This window comes from Crocuta crocuta, unplaced genomic scaffold (assembly GCF_008692635.1).
Source record: "Crocuta crocuta isolate KB4526 unplaced genomic scaffold, BGI_CrCroc_1.0 scaffold99, whole genome shotgun sequence".
NCBI classification, from domain to species: Eukaryota; Metazoa; Chordata; class Mammalia; order Carnivora; family Hyaenidae; genus Crocuta; species Crocuta crocuta.
The window spans coordinates 761,614-778,870 of NW_027551560.1; the positions used below are offsets into that span (position 1 = coordinate 761,614).

General features: G+C 36.4%; 1 long non-coding RNA gene across 2 annotated transcripts in view; it reads right to left on the bottom strand.

The window, feature by feature from the left end:
- The window catches only part of LOC144219548 (uncharacterized), a 78,510-nt gene that overhangs the window by 17,296 nt on the left and 43,957 nt on the right, over nt 1-17,257 (bottom strand). For both annotated transcript variants that reach the window (XR_013331444.1, XR_013331445.1), the window contains exon 3: nt 1,592-1,693. This is a non-coding gene — a long non-coding RNA (uncharacterized LOC144219548). The remainder of the gene's footprint in view (nt 1-1,591; nt 1,694-17,257) is intronic.

Consider the following 17,257-nt stretch of genomic DNA (forward strand, 5'->3'; position numbering starts at 1 on the left):
CCCTAGGTATATATCCACATGAATTGAAAACAGGTACTCCAACAACTACTACATGCATGTTCTTCTCAGCAGCAGTAGTCAGAATAGACAAAATATGGCAACAGATCAAATGTCCATCAACTGATGAACAGATAAACAAATTGTGACAACGGAATATTATTCAGCCTTAAAAAGAGTGAAATACTAATACATGCTACTGCAGGTGAAGATTAAAATTCTGTGCTAAGTAAAAGAAGGTAAATGCAAAGGGACAAATAGTATATAATCCCATTTATATGAAATACTCAGAATAAGTGAATCCAGGGAGACAGAACACAGACTGGTAGTTTCCAAGGGCTGAAGGAACAGAAGAAGGAGAAACAACTGCTTAATAGGTATGGAAATTTCTTTGAAGGATAATGAAAATGTTTTGGAACTGGATAGAGTTGAAGGTTGTGCAGCAATGAGAATGGACTAAATGCCACTGGATTGTTCATCTTTATATGGTTCATTTTTCTTTTTTTGTGACTCTCACCTCTATTTAAAAAAAACAAACTAACAGCTCTTTCCCCTAGGGTAGTTTATATACTTCTCCTCTCTGCTATCATAACTCTACGATGTCTTTTTTAAAACTTATTTTATTTTAAAATGTACACACTTCTTTTTAGTCATCACAGTGAAAAGAATGGACTACCCAGAAGCAAACTGCATGTCATATTTTAAAGGTTTATTTTTGTTTTTTTTTTAATTTTTGTTTTTGTTTTTTTTTAAACAAAGTGCATACATAAGTGGGGAAGAGAGCAAGAATCTCAAACAGGCTCCATGCTCAGTGTGGAGCCCGACATGGAGCTTGATCCCATGACCCTGGGATCATGACATAAGGCAAAATCAAAAGTCAGACACTTAACCTACTGAGGCACCCAAGTGCCTCTGAAATATTTTTAATCATTTATTACTTTCTGGAATTCTCATGTTGATTTACTTTTTCCTTCTTTGTGGTCTATCTGTGATTGATGATCCTTGGCTCCCATGCTCAGATTCTCCCTTAGATGCTCTATCAGACCAGGGACCCTGTCTGTTTTCCTCGCTGCTGCATTTATACACTCTGTATGGGACCAAGAAGGCACAGGCACTTAGCAAATAACTCCTGAATGCATAAAGTGTTTTCAGGAAAAACAGAGCTATATCAGTTTTCTTTTAATATCAGTTCATATACAGTTCCCATCTATCTTTGTCCCTGAGTTAATTGATAAATCTTGGTTAACTGAGGTGGGGGGCGTTATATTTCTATTGCTTCTAAAGCAAAAATCAGCAGGGAGGAATGGGAAATAATTTTTTCAAGCCTAGGACACAGAACAGGTCTTAAGGGAGATCCATTAACACCAAAGATTCACACATAAAAAAAGCAGGCTGAACAGCTATCGGCTATAGATCCTAGCAAATATCCTGGAGTATCATAAGATCCTTGCAGCCTAGGAAACTTCATAAAAAAGACGACTCTGTTGACTAGACCCCAACATGAAATGGCATAAATTAAAGCAGTCAAATCAGGCACCATATTGTCAAGAAGTTCTCGAGATAGATCACAGAGTGATAGAAAATATTTGCTTACCTGATCTCAACTGACTGGTCAAGGTCTGAAGTACTGAAAAAAGACCGTTCCAATCAATGAGCAGTGGCTTTCAAGGGCTCCTGAGCTCTCTGTTAGGTCAAACTGCAATATGAAAACAGCACTGATGATATTCACCCAGTCTTCCTTCATTAAGCATTACTGCCAAATTTAGATCTCACTTCAAATGTGTGGGCTCTTAGGTTTCCAACCAACCTTGGCAATTTTGGCATTTATGTAACAAGTTCCACTGACTTGGTGGCAAATCAGACTTAATATTTCTAAAAAATAGGACCTAGCAGGCAAGAAAATGGCTAATGAGTCTCCCCCAGAAATCGAATCGCTCTTTTGGAAAATAGAAACAGCTTGCATGGATTAAAATCACTCTTGAAAAAGTAGCTGCAATATAAAATCTGGCTTTTTCCTGAAATCAAAATTCAAGTTCCTGGTGTTTGTTCATTCCTCTATCTTGTTCACCCAACAAACGCTTAACTAGGAAGCAGAGGATTTGAAATTGTGTCCTTGTATCTTCCAAGACTTGATTTCTGTGTAGCTTGTAATACATACATATTTTTGTTTCCCAGGCCAAATCATTCATTTCAGGTTTGTTGTACCATAAATATGTAGCAACATGTTCACAACAGTCCATAAATAGATTTCATGAGGTCATTTCAATTAGTAACTATTATTGTAGAATATGTGTGTGTATTCCCTTACATGTAGCATTTTTTATATGTGAAGTATTGATAGATCAAATGAAAATGTATATTAAAGCATGACATGAATATATTCACCCTACCATCTTAATATCATTTATTTTTTTGAACAGTCGTTATTAATTCTTGGTAAAGCTAATATTTTGGCACATCAATAATATATAGGACAATTTTATCAGTTTCTATTCAGAGAGACTAAGTTCAATTTTTGCACAAGCTATGAGCCTGACATTCAATACACTCTTGGAATCTGAAAATGATAATAATAACAATAAATTGTTCAGCTTGGATTTTTCCCCTTTTTTCAAGAGATCCACATCTAATTGCTTACCAAAATAATCCCAATGCTTTGGAATCAACATATCTGACCTCAAATCTTATTCTTTAAAATAAAAAAGTACTTTCCTGATAGTGGTGTGATATTTTCCCTTTAACACCTGTTTTGGCCTGGTAATCTTTACTGTGTGAGAAAAAGGGAAATTGATTTTACAGACAGCTTGAAAAAGAAATGTTTATAGGGTCCTTCATTTCAAGCCCCCTTGGCATACAGTCCTCATTTTATTTATAAATGACGTCTTGCATGTGTACTCATTTGGAAGAAACTGATGGCAAACACTGAATACTCCTGGTGGCCACTGGTAATAGACGACATCATCCTTCTCACTCTTTATGGGACATTAAGTCTCGGGCCATGGGTACCTATACAGTCCTAGCTCATTGCCTCAGATTGACATCAGCTCCCGAATTCACTTTTAGGCAAACTGGAAACTTTCTCAGGAGTCACATTTTTCACTTCAAGTTGTACCTAGCTGAGCAAATGCTGCAGGACAGGAGTTGGGGAGCACACCATCCACCTAGAGGGAGGACCGCCGAGAGGCCACTGGGGCAGGAGGGGCAACCATTTCTGTAAAAGAACATGGTGTGTGTACGGGGGTTCACTCATCCCAGGAAGGAATTTTTTCAGCAGTTGAATCTAGTGGTCTGTGTAGGCCAATACATCATCTCTCATAAAACAACAAACTTATTTCTTAGGTCTGGGATCAATGAGTGCTCAAAATTATAGAATACAGTTCCTGAACTGCCCAGTCTTTTGACAGTATAAACTGCTGGAAATTGTCCCCCTTTAAACACGTGCTGGGTTTCCTTGTGCCCTTAGTTCATCTAGGGAGACTGTTTCTTCCACAAGTTCACTCTTTTTCTTCTTCTTAATGAGGTTGATCCAGAAACAACTCCTGCTCCAAAGCATAAACTTTTTATTCTAATTTCATTTACATAAGCTCTTTTACTCATTTCTGATTATCTATTTTTGTGACTATCTTTCAATATAGAAATAGCAATATGCTTGATAATCAGGTGCTTCCCCAGATTTCCCTGGGGCTGCTAAGTAAGATATGATGTATCATCTGTCTAAAATTGGAAAAACTATGAATTCCAAGATTTTAAGATTAGCACAGCCTTCTGTGGGCCTGTTTTAGCCATGTAGTCTCAGCAATAAGTAAACTTTTGCTGTGTTCACTGAGACTTGGGAGTTGTTGATTACATATTCCCTGGCAAACATGGTATATGGTAAATTTTATGCATTACTTGTTAAAGAGGATCAAGTTTAAATCTATCATTATTTTTATTAACTTTATTAATTTATGAAATAAACCTTAAAATCAGTTCTTTGAAATATACTGATATAAAATACTTTTAATTAGGGGCACCTGGGTGGCTCAGTCAGTTGAGCGTCCGTCTTCGGCTCAGGTCATGAACTCATGGTTCATGGGTTCGAGCCTCGCATCCGGCTCTGTGCTGACAGCTTCCAGAGCCTGGAGCCTGATTCAGATTATGTGTCTCTCCCCATCTCTGACCTTCCCATGCTCATGCTGTGTGTGTGTCTCTCTCAGAAATAAATTTAAAACCAAACAAAACCGAACAAAAAACAAAATACTTTCAATTAAAATGGTAAGTAGTAGCTTAAATCTCAAGGAGGATTTCTCAGATCATGTGTTACTTGGAAAGAAGTTTACAAGTGAGTCCATGGTCCCAATGACTCCTTGGGAACTCTGGTTTCTAGAACACTGCTCTTTGATGAACGCCCAAGGCATAAGCTGCCACAAAGTCCTCTAATATAAAGGGGGATGTAAAAGAAAGCTAAATCCTGGAACTCCAAGCATCAGTTTGGTTGAGTCTTGATAATTTTCACTTCAGTAATCTACCAATGCACATGGATTCTTAGGAAAGTTACCACCTGTCTTTGCTTACAGCACCAGAAAATTTAGTAGTAATAGGACCCAAAGAAGTTTCTCTGCAAAATATTTCATTGCTAATACAAGACATATTTGTTAGGAAACATTATCATTATTCAAATTTAACTACTTCCTGGCCAAAGTCACTACCCTGAATTAGGGTTCAATCTTCCACGTGCCTGATCAGCAAGATGAGGCGTGTGGGAAAGTTCTTTGTACAAACCAGAGTGAAGAAGTGTGAGATCAGAGGGCTGTTTCAAGACTCAGTAGTAGTCACCCATCAACTTCCATTTTCCTAAGATCCTCACTACCAGACCTAAGTAAAGGTCTCACATGTATCAGCTCCTATACTTTCCTGGCTCTAAGCCAGTTGTTATTAGAAAAACATTTAGAAGGCAAATTTTAATTATGGATCAACAGACATTAAGTATTCATAATTACACAATTCCACCACTAGGAATTTATTCAGAAGAAATACTCAGAGATACCACAAAGTTTTTCTATCAGAATGTTAATCACAGTTTTGTTTCCTTTATAATAATATCAGTGAAATAATGGGGTATAACCTAAATGTCCAAGAATAGGAAAGTGTTTAAAGTAATTTCATTATCAAACATAGTCAATGGTGAGTTAAGAGCAAGGCTTTGGAACCACTTACAGTAGGACTGGAATTACAGCTCTGCTCTTAAATAATTGTTCCATCACAGGGAAGATGCTTAACTTCTCTAACAACTCATCTTAAAATGAGGATAACACCTACTTTATTAAAAAAAACAATGTGGAGGAATCAAATTATGTAACTTAGATATACTATTAACATAGAATCTAGTATATAGTGAATACTTACCATAAAATAGTTAGTGCTTTAACAATAAAACTGCATGTTAAGTACTAAAGTCATATTGTAGATGTCTTGCTATAAGAAAATACAATTTATTTTTAAATCAGAACAAAATAGTAATGAAGCAAAATATATAGTGGATGACTAATTTTTAAAGGATCTAAAAATGTGTGTGGATATAAAATAAAAGATACAGTACACTTTAACAGTATTTATTCCTAGTGATAAAATAATGGGTGATTTTTCTTTTCTTCCTTAGTCTTTTGCTTCAGTGATTATACTATATATTGCAAACTAAGTAAACGTGTTTTTGCAAATGTGTACAAAGGTGACTGCTGCCAGAGGAAAAAATAATAATAATTTGTGTTCAGAAGTGGGAGAGATTGCTTCCAGTTAGGAAAAATTAGGGAAAGCTACAGGGAAGGTATCACACATGAAATGAACCCAAATGTGCTCAAGCTTTATCAGGCACAGACAAGGAAGGTACCTTTGAGGGAAAATAACAGAAAGAAGAAAAATGAAAAGCTATCAATGTTTAAAGGCTATTTGGGGAACACCACACGCAGTTCGGCCTCCTACACATGGCATGCTGGAAGGGGTTTCCTGTATCCAGATCAGAGAGAATTTGAAGGCCAACGCTAAGAAACTAAGTCCAGCAAAATATTAATAGAGCTCTTGGAAAGAAAGAAAAAAAGAGATCTGTGGTCATATATATTAAGGAAAAGCTTCCTGTTTTACTGTCTTCAGACATTCTCAACATGATTTTAGTAAATAAAAACCTCTGCCAAATTGACCTTTAAAATACCGTACCATATTTAATCTTTTTCCTCCGACATTTGTAGGTAGATCAAAACACTACTGGGGCACCTGGGTGGCTCAGTCGGTTAAGCATCCAATTCTTGATTTTGGCTCAGCTCACAATCTCATGGTTCATGAGTTCGAGCCCCATGTCAAGCTCTGGGCTGAAAGTATGGAGCCTGCTTGGGATTTTCTCTCTCCCTCTCTCTCTCAAAATAAATAAACACTAAAAAAAAAAAAACCACTATTTACCTATGCTACTCTAAGAATGATATAAAGTACAGACGATCTTTGATAAGGAAAAGGAAAGGCAGAAAGTTCCAAGTATGGGAGTCCTGTCAGTGTAGAAAAAGTACTAATGAAACATTTCAGGGAGGCATTTAAGAGCTCAAGAGGCAGAAAGTTGGAAAGGGGCACACCAAGGGATGCAAGGAAGAACGCAAAAGACAAGCTTTATCTCCTTCCCAAGCCTCCCTAAGCTGACCTCATCTGCAATATAAGTCCCCAAGGCTCCCTCGTGGGGAATCAGGTAGGAAATCTTCATGGTAAGATACAATGGGAATTCTGAAAATAGTGGGTCTAGGAAAAAGCAAACACTTCGCTCCCAGCCTAACTCATCATTTACTATCCCCCGTTTAACACAATGAAGGAAAGCAAGGTCAGCGGCCCTCCAGCTGCTGACCAAGTGAAAAGGAGAAGCTGTGTCTGTGACATAACCACTTAGCTCTTCACGCCCCTTTCCAATCTGACCCTCTTTATGTCATTACCTTTATGGGCATTGTCTTCACGTGTATTACCTTAATGCCACTTTCACACATATCATTTCATTAACAAACATAACAACCTCACTGAAGCAGGTAGAGCAGATGACCCCAAGTTACAAATGAAATTTATGAAAGTTAAGACTATAGTGAAAACAGTTCTAAAGAGATGTCTATAACCACAAGGCAACAAGCTAGATCACAAAGTTCTAGAAGCATTTACTATGACTAACAAATATAAATACACAACATAAAAATGCAAACGTAAATGTTAGTAAATATAAATATTAAGCAAGTAATAACCTTACTTTGAAGAAGCCAGTATTACATGTATAAAATGTTCACAATGTGAAAAATATGGGAAAGTTCGGCTCACAATGGGAGGAAGCAGAGAAAACATCAAATGTGATGTGTCTATCACATCAAATCAATTGATTTTTTAAATGTGCTTATTTATATCTTAAATAACAAAAGACAGCAGAAAGCAATATTTTATAGTTATCCTGAATTATTGAAATACTTTATACATTTTAGCTTTTTTTAAAATTACTGCAAGTTCCACTGTTCTTTTTCATTGCATGGCTGGAAAGAGTCAAAATCTATTTTAGAGAAGAAAGGGGGGGAAATGATCTAAGAAACAACATAGCAGACTCTTATATCCCATGTGATTTCCTTTTCTAGAGATAAACATCAATTTATCAGGCTTGTATGTAAACTAGAGAAACAGTATAGGTCCTCAAAGATATCTTGTTGAACATTTTTGCGTAATGAAATTGAGCCATTATTTTTACTAAGTCACAGAGGAGAAGGGTTTGAACTCTGACTCGTTCAACCTAAACTATTATTAGGTTGTTCATTGTTCCACAGAAATTATGAAGCAAGTTGAATTGTAGCCAATTACAAATTAAAGTTTTCCAAATCCACTTCCAAAAAACTATATATACTGGTCTAGAGCAAGTGCCTATAAACTAGAAACATTTTAGTAATGCTTAAAGATAGGAAAATCAAATTTATTAGGCCTTATCATAAGCACATTAAACATATTTTATAATAATTTTTATAAAGAATACACTACAGTTTAATGTACACTTCAGGTTGTGAATAATTATCTAACTTTGAGTATATGAGACAAAGGAAATAGAAAGCTCTCCATAGCTATAATAAGAATCAGATTTCAAGATTTTATCTAATCTCTAGCTGTGTGTGTGTGTATGTGTGTGCTGTATGTATATACTTGTATGCACACACACATGTATAAAGAGAAAACATGGACAGGGGCAGAGAACTATATATTTAAAAATTGGTGGGAACAGCGGAGATGGCAATTATATTTACCTTCAAGATATTAACAGAAATCAGAAATATATTTCACAGATCACTCACTATTCCAAATTCATTCCAACAATACTTAAAACCAGTTCTGTAAGCTGCAATAATACAGTATTCATTTTTGTCTGAGTTCATAGAATCTCTTGAGGTTTTAAAAACTCATTAGCTAATAGAATTGCTCTAGATCTGGAAGTTCACTAATAAAATAAAATTCTCTAGTGTTTAGCAAAATTGTACTTGATAATTGGTTCCTTGTAAATTGCACTTTGATGGACCTTGTCCACAACTTATTTGATGGACAGGGGAAAAAAAAATATATATATATATATATAAATCAATTAAACTTTCAGTGTCTATATATTTATACCAAGAAGTAGCTAAAATACTATTTCCCAGACTCAGTAACTTTTTAAATAAAACAACTATACGGCATCCAAGTTTGCATCAAGTATGTCCTTTAAAATATTTGTATGGCACATATATCTTCTCTTGATTTATAATTGGATAATGTACATCTTTAATAATTTGGTAAAGAACTAAATCCAGTGGACTGAACCACTTTGAATGAAGTGCATCTGACTAGATTCTCTGGATCCATGGAATTTTCTCATGAAATCTGGAGAGGACTACTATGGAGTTAACAAATTTTGTTGACCTGGAAAAAATAAAGCTACACTTTTGCAGAAAACTCAGTGAGGTCAGAACATGACAGCCACAAACCTGGAAACCTGCTACACCAACATTCTTATGGCAGCCCTCAAAATGACACTGTATTTTTGATGAATTTATTGATTATTCCCTTTATCTCAAATAAGAAAAGCCTTACTACCCACAATCTATGGGATGGGAGAAGACATTTACAAATGACATATCTGGTAAAGGGTTAGTATCCAAAATCTATAAAAAACTTATCAAACTCAACACCCAAAAACAAATAATCCAGTTAAAAATGGGCAGAAAACATGAATAGACATTTTTCCAAAGACGACATAAGAGGGTCAACAGACACATGAAAAGATGCTCAACATCACTCATCATCAGGGAAATAAGAATCAAAACTACAATGACTGTCACCTCTCACTAGTCAGAATGGCTAAAATTAACAACTCAGGACACGAAAGGGGAACCCTCCTACACTGCTAGTGGGAATGCAAATTAGTGCACTCTGGAAAACAGAATGGCAGTTCCTCAAAAAGTTAAAAATAGAACTTCCCTACAATCCAGCAATTGTACTTCTAAGCATTTACCCAAAGGATACACAAACGCTAATTAAAAGTGATACATGCACCCCACAGTTTATACAGCATTACCAACAATAGCCAAATTATGAAAAGAGCATAAATGTCCATTGACTGATGAATGGATAAAGAAGATGTGGTATATATACAATGGGATATTACTCAACTATAAAAAGAATGATATCTCGCCATTTTCAATGGCATGGCTGAGCTAGAGTATTATGTTAAGTGAGTCAGTCAGAGAAAGACAAATACTATATGATTTAATTTATATGTGGAATTGAAGAAACAAAACAAATCAACAGGTTGGGGTGGGGGAAGAGAGGAAAACCAAGAAACAAACACTTAACTATAGATAAAAAATTGATGGTTACCAGAGGGGAGGTAGGTGCGGGAATGGGTTGAATAGGTGATGGGGATTAAGGAGGGCATTTGTAATAAGCACCAGGTATCGTATATAAGTGTTGAATCACTAAAATCTACCCCTTAAATTAATTTTACAGTGTATGCTAAATGAAATTTAAATAAAAACTTAAAAATGAAGAGAAAAGAAAAGAGAAAAGAAAAGAAAGGAAAGGAAAAGAAAAGAAAAAAAAGAAAAGAAAAGCCTTACTACCCAACTGGCTAGGAAATGTTACCATTGGCACAACACTGGAGAGAGCACAATGTCTCCTAACTACAAAACCAAAAGCTTCATCATTTGCTTACAGACATTCCAGAAGAAAAAAAAATTTTTTTGTGCGTTGCTTTTCTCCTATCCCATTTTATACAGTCTTGGACTTTTCATTATGGCCAAGTAAAACTATGGTTTGTGACTTTTTTTCCCTAAAAATTAACTTCCTCTATCTGGGGACACCTAGGTGGCTCAATCAGTTAAGCTTCTGACTTTGTTTCAGGTTATGATTTCACAGTTCATGGTTCGAGCCCTGCATCAGGCTCTCAGAGCCTGGGGCCTGATTCAGAATCTGTGTTTCCCTTTGTCTCTGCCCCTCCCCTGCTTACACTCTGTGTCTCTCTCTGTCTCAAAAATAAATAAACATTAAAAAATTTTTTAATGTGCTTCCTCTATCTGGAACAACTTCACTTATGTTTTGCTTACTAAGGCACTTTAATTGGTTGACTGTGAATCTTTCTATGTTGTCAAAATACTCATTTTCTATTTCAATAATATAAAACTGGATGTGTGCTAACAACAAACAGACAGAAATGTGATACATGGACTACCACTTATCACTTTCAGCTATGAATGAATGTGCCAAACCAGAATACTATCTAGAAACAAAACATCTTTGTTACCAACACACCAGAACTACAAAAAAACAAACAAACAAACAAACAAAAAAACAACAAAAAAAAGAATATTCTTCTAGTTTAAGGGAATAAACTCCAGAGAGAAATTTGACACCTATGGGAAGTAATTAAGAGCACCAGAAAAGCTAAATAAGAAGTAAAAACTTTTTTAAAAGATTGTGTTTCTTTTATTCTTGAAATTTCTTTAAAGTACTGTCCAAAGCAAAAGTAGGCTTTTAAGTTACAACTGATAATGCATATGGAAATAAAAACACATGACAACAAGCACACAAAGGAAGTGGCAAGTAACTGAATTATGCTATATTATAGATGGTGAAGTGTGAACTTGTAAGTAGAAATGGAAAGTGACAGGTGTGAAATACAAAATTAGGCAATAGTAACACTAAACACTTTAACTTGATCATTTAAAGATGTGAATTATTAGTACTAGGTATAACCTCTAAAGAAAATAATCAAAATTATACCTATATAGCTATACCATTAATGCCACGAGGGGACAGAAATTAGAATGCAAAAAAATTATTTTGATGAACCTAAAACATGGCAGATGATCAGAGAAACAAAATCAAAAGGGAATAATGGAAAACAAATAGTCATAGGGTACACTTAAATTCATGTATATAAAAGTTACATTAAATGTAAATGTACTAAACATTTCAATTGAGATAGAGAAATTTTCAGACTGGATAACAAAGCAAGACGCAACTACATGCTTCCAACTAAAAAAATACATTTTAAATATAAAAACACAGTGTGAAAGTAAAAGGATAGAAAAAGATATAACATGAAACCAGTACATTTAAAAAGCTAGTATAGATATATTAACATAGAGTGGAGTAAAGTTCAAGATCAAGAATATTACTAAAGGGGCACCTGGGTGACTCGGTTGGTTAAGCGTCCAACTTTGGCTCAGGTCATGATCTCATGGTTCATGAGTTTGAGCCCCACATCACGCTCTGTGCTGACAGCTCAGAGCCTGGAATCTGCTTCAGATTCTGTGTCTCCCTCTCTCTCTGTCCCATCACCCACTTGCGCTCTCTCTCTCTCTCTCTCTGAAAAATGAATAAATGTTTAAAAAAAATTTTAAGAATATTACTGAAGATAAGAAAGAATATTTCAGGGGCACCTGGGTGGCTTAGTCTGTTAAATATCTGACTTCAGCTCAGGTCATGATCTCAAGTTTGTGGGTTCAAGCCCTGCATCGGGCTCTGTGCTTTCAGCTCAGAGCCTGGAGCCTGTTTTGGATTCTGTGTCTCTCTCTCTCTGCACCCTCTGTGACTCATGCTCTGTCTCTCAAAAATAAATAAATATTAAAAAAATAAAAATAAAAATAAAATAAAATAAAATAAAAAAAGAAAGAATATTTCATGTGATAAAAGGGGCAGTTCATTAGTAGGAAATAACAGTTCTAAATGTGTATACACCTAAATAAATGAACTTCAAAATATATAAGGGAAATACCTAAAAGAACTAAAGGGAACAATCAAAATATCCAAAATCATACTTATAGATATTCAATACCCTTATTTTAGTAATTGATAGAAAAAGTAAAGAAAAACTCAGTAAGAATTAAACAGTCTTAACTACAGTATCAGCTAACTTGACCTAACTAACATTTATAGAACATTATACCCAGTACCTGCAAAATAAACATCATTTTCAAGGTGCATGGAATGTTCCATATGCTAGCCCACCAAACAAGTCTCAGGAAGTTCCAAGGATGGAAAGTTTGCAATGTCCTCTGACCAAAATGGAATTTCAAAATCAACAAGGTGTATATAATAATGTCCAAAATATTTTGCAATTAAGTAACAGATCTGTAAATAAACCATGGATTGAAAAAGAAATCATAAACATTAGAAAATGTTTTATACAAAATGATAATAAAACCACAACATGCCAAAATTTGTGGGGACAAAGCTAAAATACAGTGTAAGAGAATACTTATAGTCTTAAAAGGTTATATTAGCTTAAGGGGCAAGATGGCTGAGGAGTAGGGAACTCTGTACATTTCGCTTGTCCCCATTTCTCAAACTGAGAAGGCCTGAAGCCATAGGAACCCTTACAGAATCGCAGGAGTTTGGAAGGAAAAGGAAAAGGAGACAGAGTCCACTAAGAAAATAACCTTATAGGTGCATGAGCCTGAACCAGGGAAGATATAAATGGGCCGGGACCTGGAGACATGGAGGCAGGGGGAAGCCCCCTTGCAGGGAGACGCAGTGACTTGAGAGGGAAAGAAAGTCCTGCTGAAACTGCCCAAAGAACTGTCCCTGTCCCTGAGAAAAACCTAGGCTCGGGACAGAGAGTGACTCGGTTCCCAGCTGTGGATCTGACTTTGAGCTGGACGCCCAGTCCCAGATGGCGCCAGGAGAAACTGCTCTTCTGCTTTGCAACTTGATCCCGAGGGGAAGCAGCGCCACCGGAAACCGCTCCGATGTGCCACTCTGGCTGGATTCCCAGTGGGGAGGCTGCACAGCCTGAAACTGCCCCTCTGCTCCTCAGGCTAAAACTGCATAAAAGGACTTGACCTGCGAGTGTATATTTTAGACTAAGATCTGGAAATGAGGCAGTGGCTTAAGACATAGAACATGGCCCACCTTGGCTACGCCCATGGCACAGGGAGATCAGATCGAAAAGAGTGATTTGCAATGCTTGGTTCCAGAAGGGACTGGGGCGCTGCCATTTTTCTCCCCACAACCATCAAGGGAGGGCCTCAGGGAGCAGCCAGTGGGACTGCAGTGGAGACTAAAACCCGCCTACACCAAACCATGCTCATCCTTGCTAAGCAGCTGCTTTTTCTTTTTTTTTCTTTTTTCTTTTCTTTTTTTTTTTTTTTAACCAGAGCCCAGGGCAAGACCAACATGGATGCACTGCCATGATTTATTCTAGATCAATTCTTTCTATTCAGATATATTTTCCCTTGTCCCACTTGTATCCCTCCCCACTGCTGGACTCGACACTCTGGTCATTGGTTTGCTTAAACAGTCACATTTAATCCATTCTCTAGATGTATATTCTATACCTCCACCCCTACCTTTCTATCTCCCTGTCTCGGGAGTAATCAGACTATAAAATTTCTCTGAGTAACATTATCTTCATTTCTTTGTCCTCGCCTCTTACCATATTCTCCTCTTTCACTCTCTGAATTAAGCCTCTTAGTCTCTCTGCTTGGTTAATGTCCCATTTCGTTTCCTCCCCGCCCTGTCATTTATCTCTTTGTATATGCTATTCCATCAGCACTACATACACCCAGCTCTTTATTTGTAGGTGGGAAATCTGAGTTTTTGCTTTTAGACTGTCCTTTGTCTTTTTTTTTTCTTTTTTCTTTTCTTCTTTTATTATTTGTTTTTCTTCATTCCTCTTTTTTTATCCTTTTTTCCCCCTTTCAGTTTGCGTGTTTGTTGGATTTGTCTGTGCATTTTGTGTGCTTGTTTCCTTTTCCAGGGCTTTCTTACCTGTGTGTCTGTCTGTTTCCTTTTCCAGGGCTATCTCAAGAAACAAGGCAAAGTACACATGGTGGAGAGTCCCAAATACCACTATGAGTAGGGAAAAAAACAACCAAAGTCTCAACAGCAGAGTCTAAGAGACACCATTCAAAGAACACTACCTAAACCCTAGATAGTCAAAGAGCCTTCTTTAATACAGCAGTCCTCGCAGGTGCAGTGTGTGTAACAAGCTTTTAAAGCTAACAAGAGATAGAAAGCTAGCCAAAATGATGAAACGGAAGAACTCTCCTCTAAAGAAATTCCAGGAAGAAGTGACAGCTAAAGAACTGGAATTCACTTTCTTCTCAAGTGCACATGGCACATTCTCCAAGATAGATCACATACTGGGTCATAAAGTAGCCCTCAATAAATATAAAAGAATCAAGATCATACCATGCACACTTTCAGATCACAATGCTATGAAACTTGAAATCAACCACATGATAGAAGCCTGGAAAACCTCCATAAACATGGAAGTTAAAGAAAACCCTACTTAAGAACAAATGGGTCAATTGGGCAATTAGAGAAGAAATTTAAAAATATATGGAAACAAATGAAAATGAAAATACAACAATTCAAACTCTATGGGATGCGGCAAAGGCAGTCTTAAGAGGAAAGTACATTGCACTCCAGGCCTATTTCATGAAAGTAGAAAAAGCACAAGTACAAAATCTAACAGCACACCTAAAGGAACTAGAAGGAGAGCAATAAGAGCACCCCAAACCCAGTAGGAGAAGAGAAATAATAAAAATCAGGGCAGAAATAAGCAATATAGAATCCAAAAAAATGGTTGAACAGATCAATGAAATCAAGAGTTGGTTTTTTGAAAAAATAAACAAAATTGACAAACCTCTAGCCAGGCTTCTCAACAAGAAAAGACAGAGCACCAAAATAGACAAAAATCATTCATAAAAATGGATTATTACAACCAACCCCTCAGAAATACGAGCAATTATCAGGGAATACTATGAAAAATTATATGCCAACAAACTTGACAATTTAGAAGAAATGGACAAATTCCTAAACATACACTCACTACCAAAATTCACACGGGAAGAAATAGAAAACCTGAATAGACCCATAACTAGTGAAGAAATTGAATCAGTTATCAAAAATTTCCCAACAAATAAGAGCCCTGGGCCAGATGGCTTCCCTGGGGAATGCTACCAGACATTTAAAACAGAATTAATACCCATTCTTCTCAAGCCATTCCAAAAAATAGAAATTGAAGGAAAACTTCCAGACTCATTCTATGAAGCCAACATCACTTTGATTCCCAAGCCAGACAGAGACCCAGCAAAGAAAGAGAGCTACAGGCCAATATCTTTGATGAATACGGATGCAAAAATCCTCATCAAGATACTTGCAAATCGAACTCAAAAACACATAAAAAGAATTATCTACCATGATCAAGTGGGATTCATTCCTGGGTTACAGGGCTGGTTCAATATTCGCAAATCAATCAATGTGATACATCACATTAACAAAAGAAAAGATAAAAACCATATGATCCTGTCAAAGATGCAAAAAAGCATTTGACAAAATACAGCATCCTTTCTTAATAAAGAACTTCGAGAAAGTCGAGATAGAAGGAACTTACTTAAACATCATAAAAGCCATCTCTGAGAAGCTCTCAGCCAACATTATCCTCGATGGGGAAAAGCTGAGAGCTCTCCCTCTGAAATCAGGAGCACAACAGAGATGTCCACTCTCATCACTGTTGTTTAACATAGTGCTGAAGTCCTAGCATCAGCAATCAGACAGCAAAAGGAAATGAAAGGCATTAGAAATGGCAAAAAAGAAGTCAAACTTTCACTTTCCGCAGACGACATGAAATTCTACATAGAAAACCTGACAGACTCCACCAGAAGCCTACTAGAAATGATCCATGAATTCAGCAAAGTTCCAGCGTACAAAATCAACAGAAATCAGTTGCATTTTTATACACCAACAATGAAGCAACAGAAAGAGAAATCAAGACACTGATCCCATTCACAATTGCACAAAAAAACCATAGAATACCTAGGAATAAACCTAACCAAAGATATAGGAGATCTGTATGATGAAAACTATAGAAAACTTATGAAGGAAATTGAAGATGACACAAAGAAATGGAAAAACATTCCATGCTCATGGATCAGAAGAATAAATATTGTTAAAAATGTCATTACTACCCAAAGCAATCTACACATTCAATGCAATCCCAATCAAAATTGCACCAGCATTCTTCTCAAAACTAGAACAAACTATCCGAAAATTTGTATGGAACAACAAAAGACCCCGAATAGCCAAAGTAATATTGAAGAAGAAAACCAAAACGGGGGGCATCATCATCCCAGACTTTAGCCTCTACTACAAAGCTGTCATCATCAAGACAGTATGGTATTAGCACAGAAACAGATATATAGACCAATGGAATAGAATAGAGAACTCAGAATTGGATCCACAAATGTATGGCCAACTAATCTTTGACAAAGAAGGAAAGGGTATCCAATGGAAAAAAGACAGCCTCTTTAACAGATGGTGCTGGGAGAACTGGACAGCAACATGCAGAAGAATGAAACTGGATCACTGTCTCACACCATACACAAAAATAAACTCAAAATGGATAAAGGACCTGAATGTAAGACAGGAAACCATCAAAACCCTATAGCAGAAAGCAGGAAACAACCTCCTTGACCTCCACTGCAGTAATTTCTTACTTGACACATCCCCAAAGGCAAGGGAATCAAGAGCAAAAATGAACTATTGGGATCTCATTAAGATAAAAAGTTTCTGCACGGCAAAGGAAACAATAAAACTAATAGGCAACCAAGGGAATGGGAAAAGATAATTGCAAATGACATATCAGATAAAGGGCTAGTATCCAAAATCTATAAGGAATTCACCAAACTCCACACCCAGAAAACAAATAATCCAGTGAAGAAATNGAAAAAAAAAAAGAAAATAATATTACAGA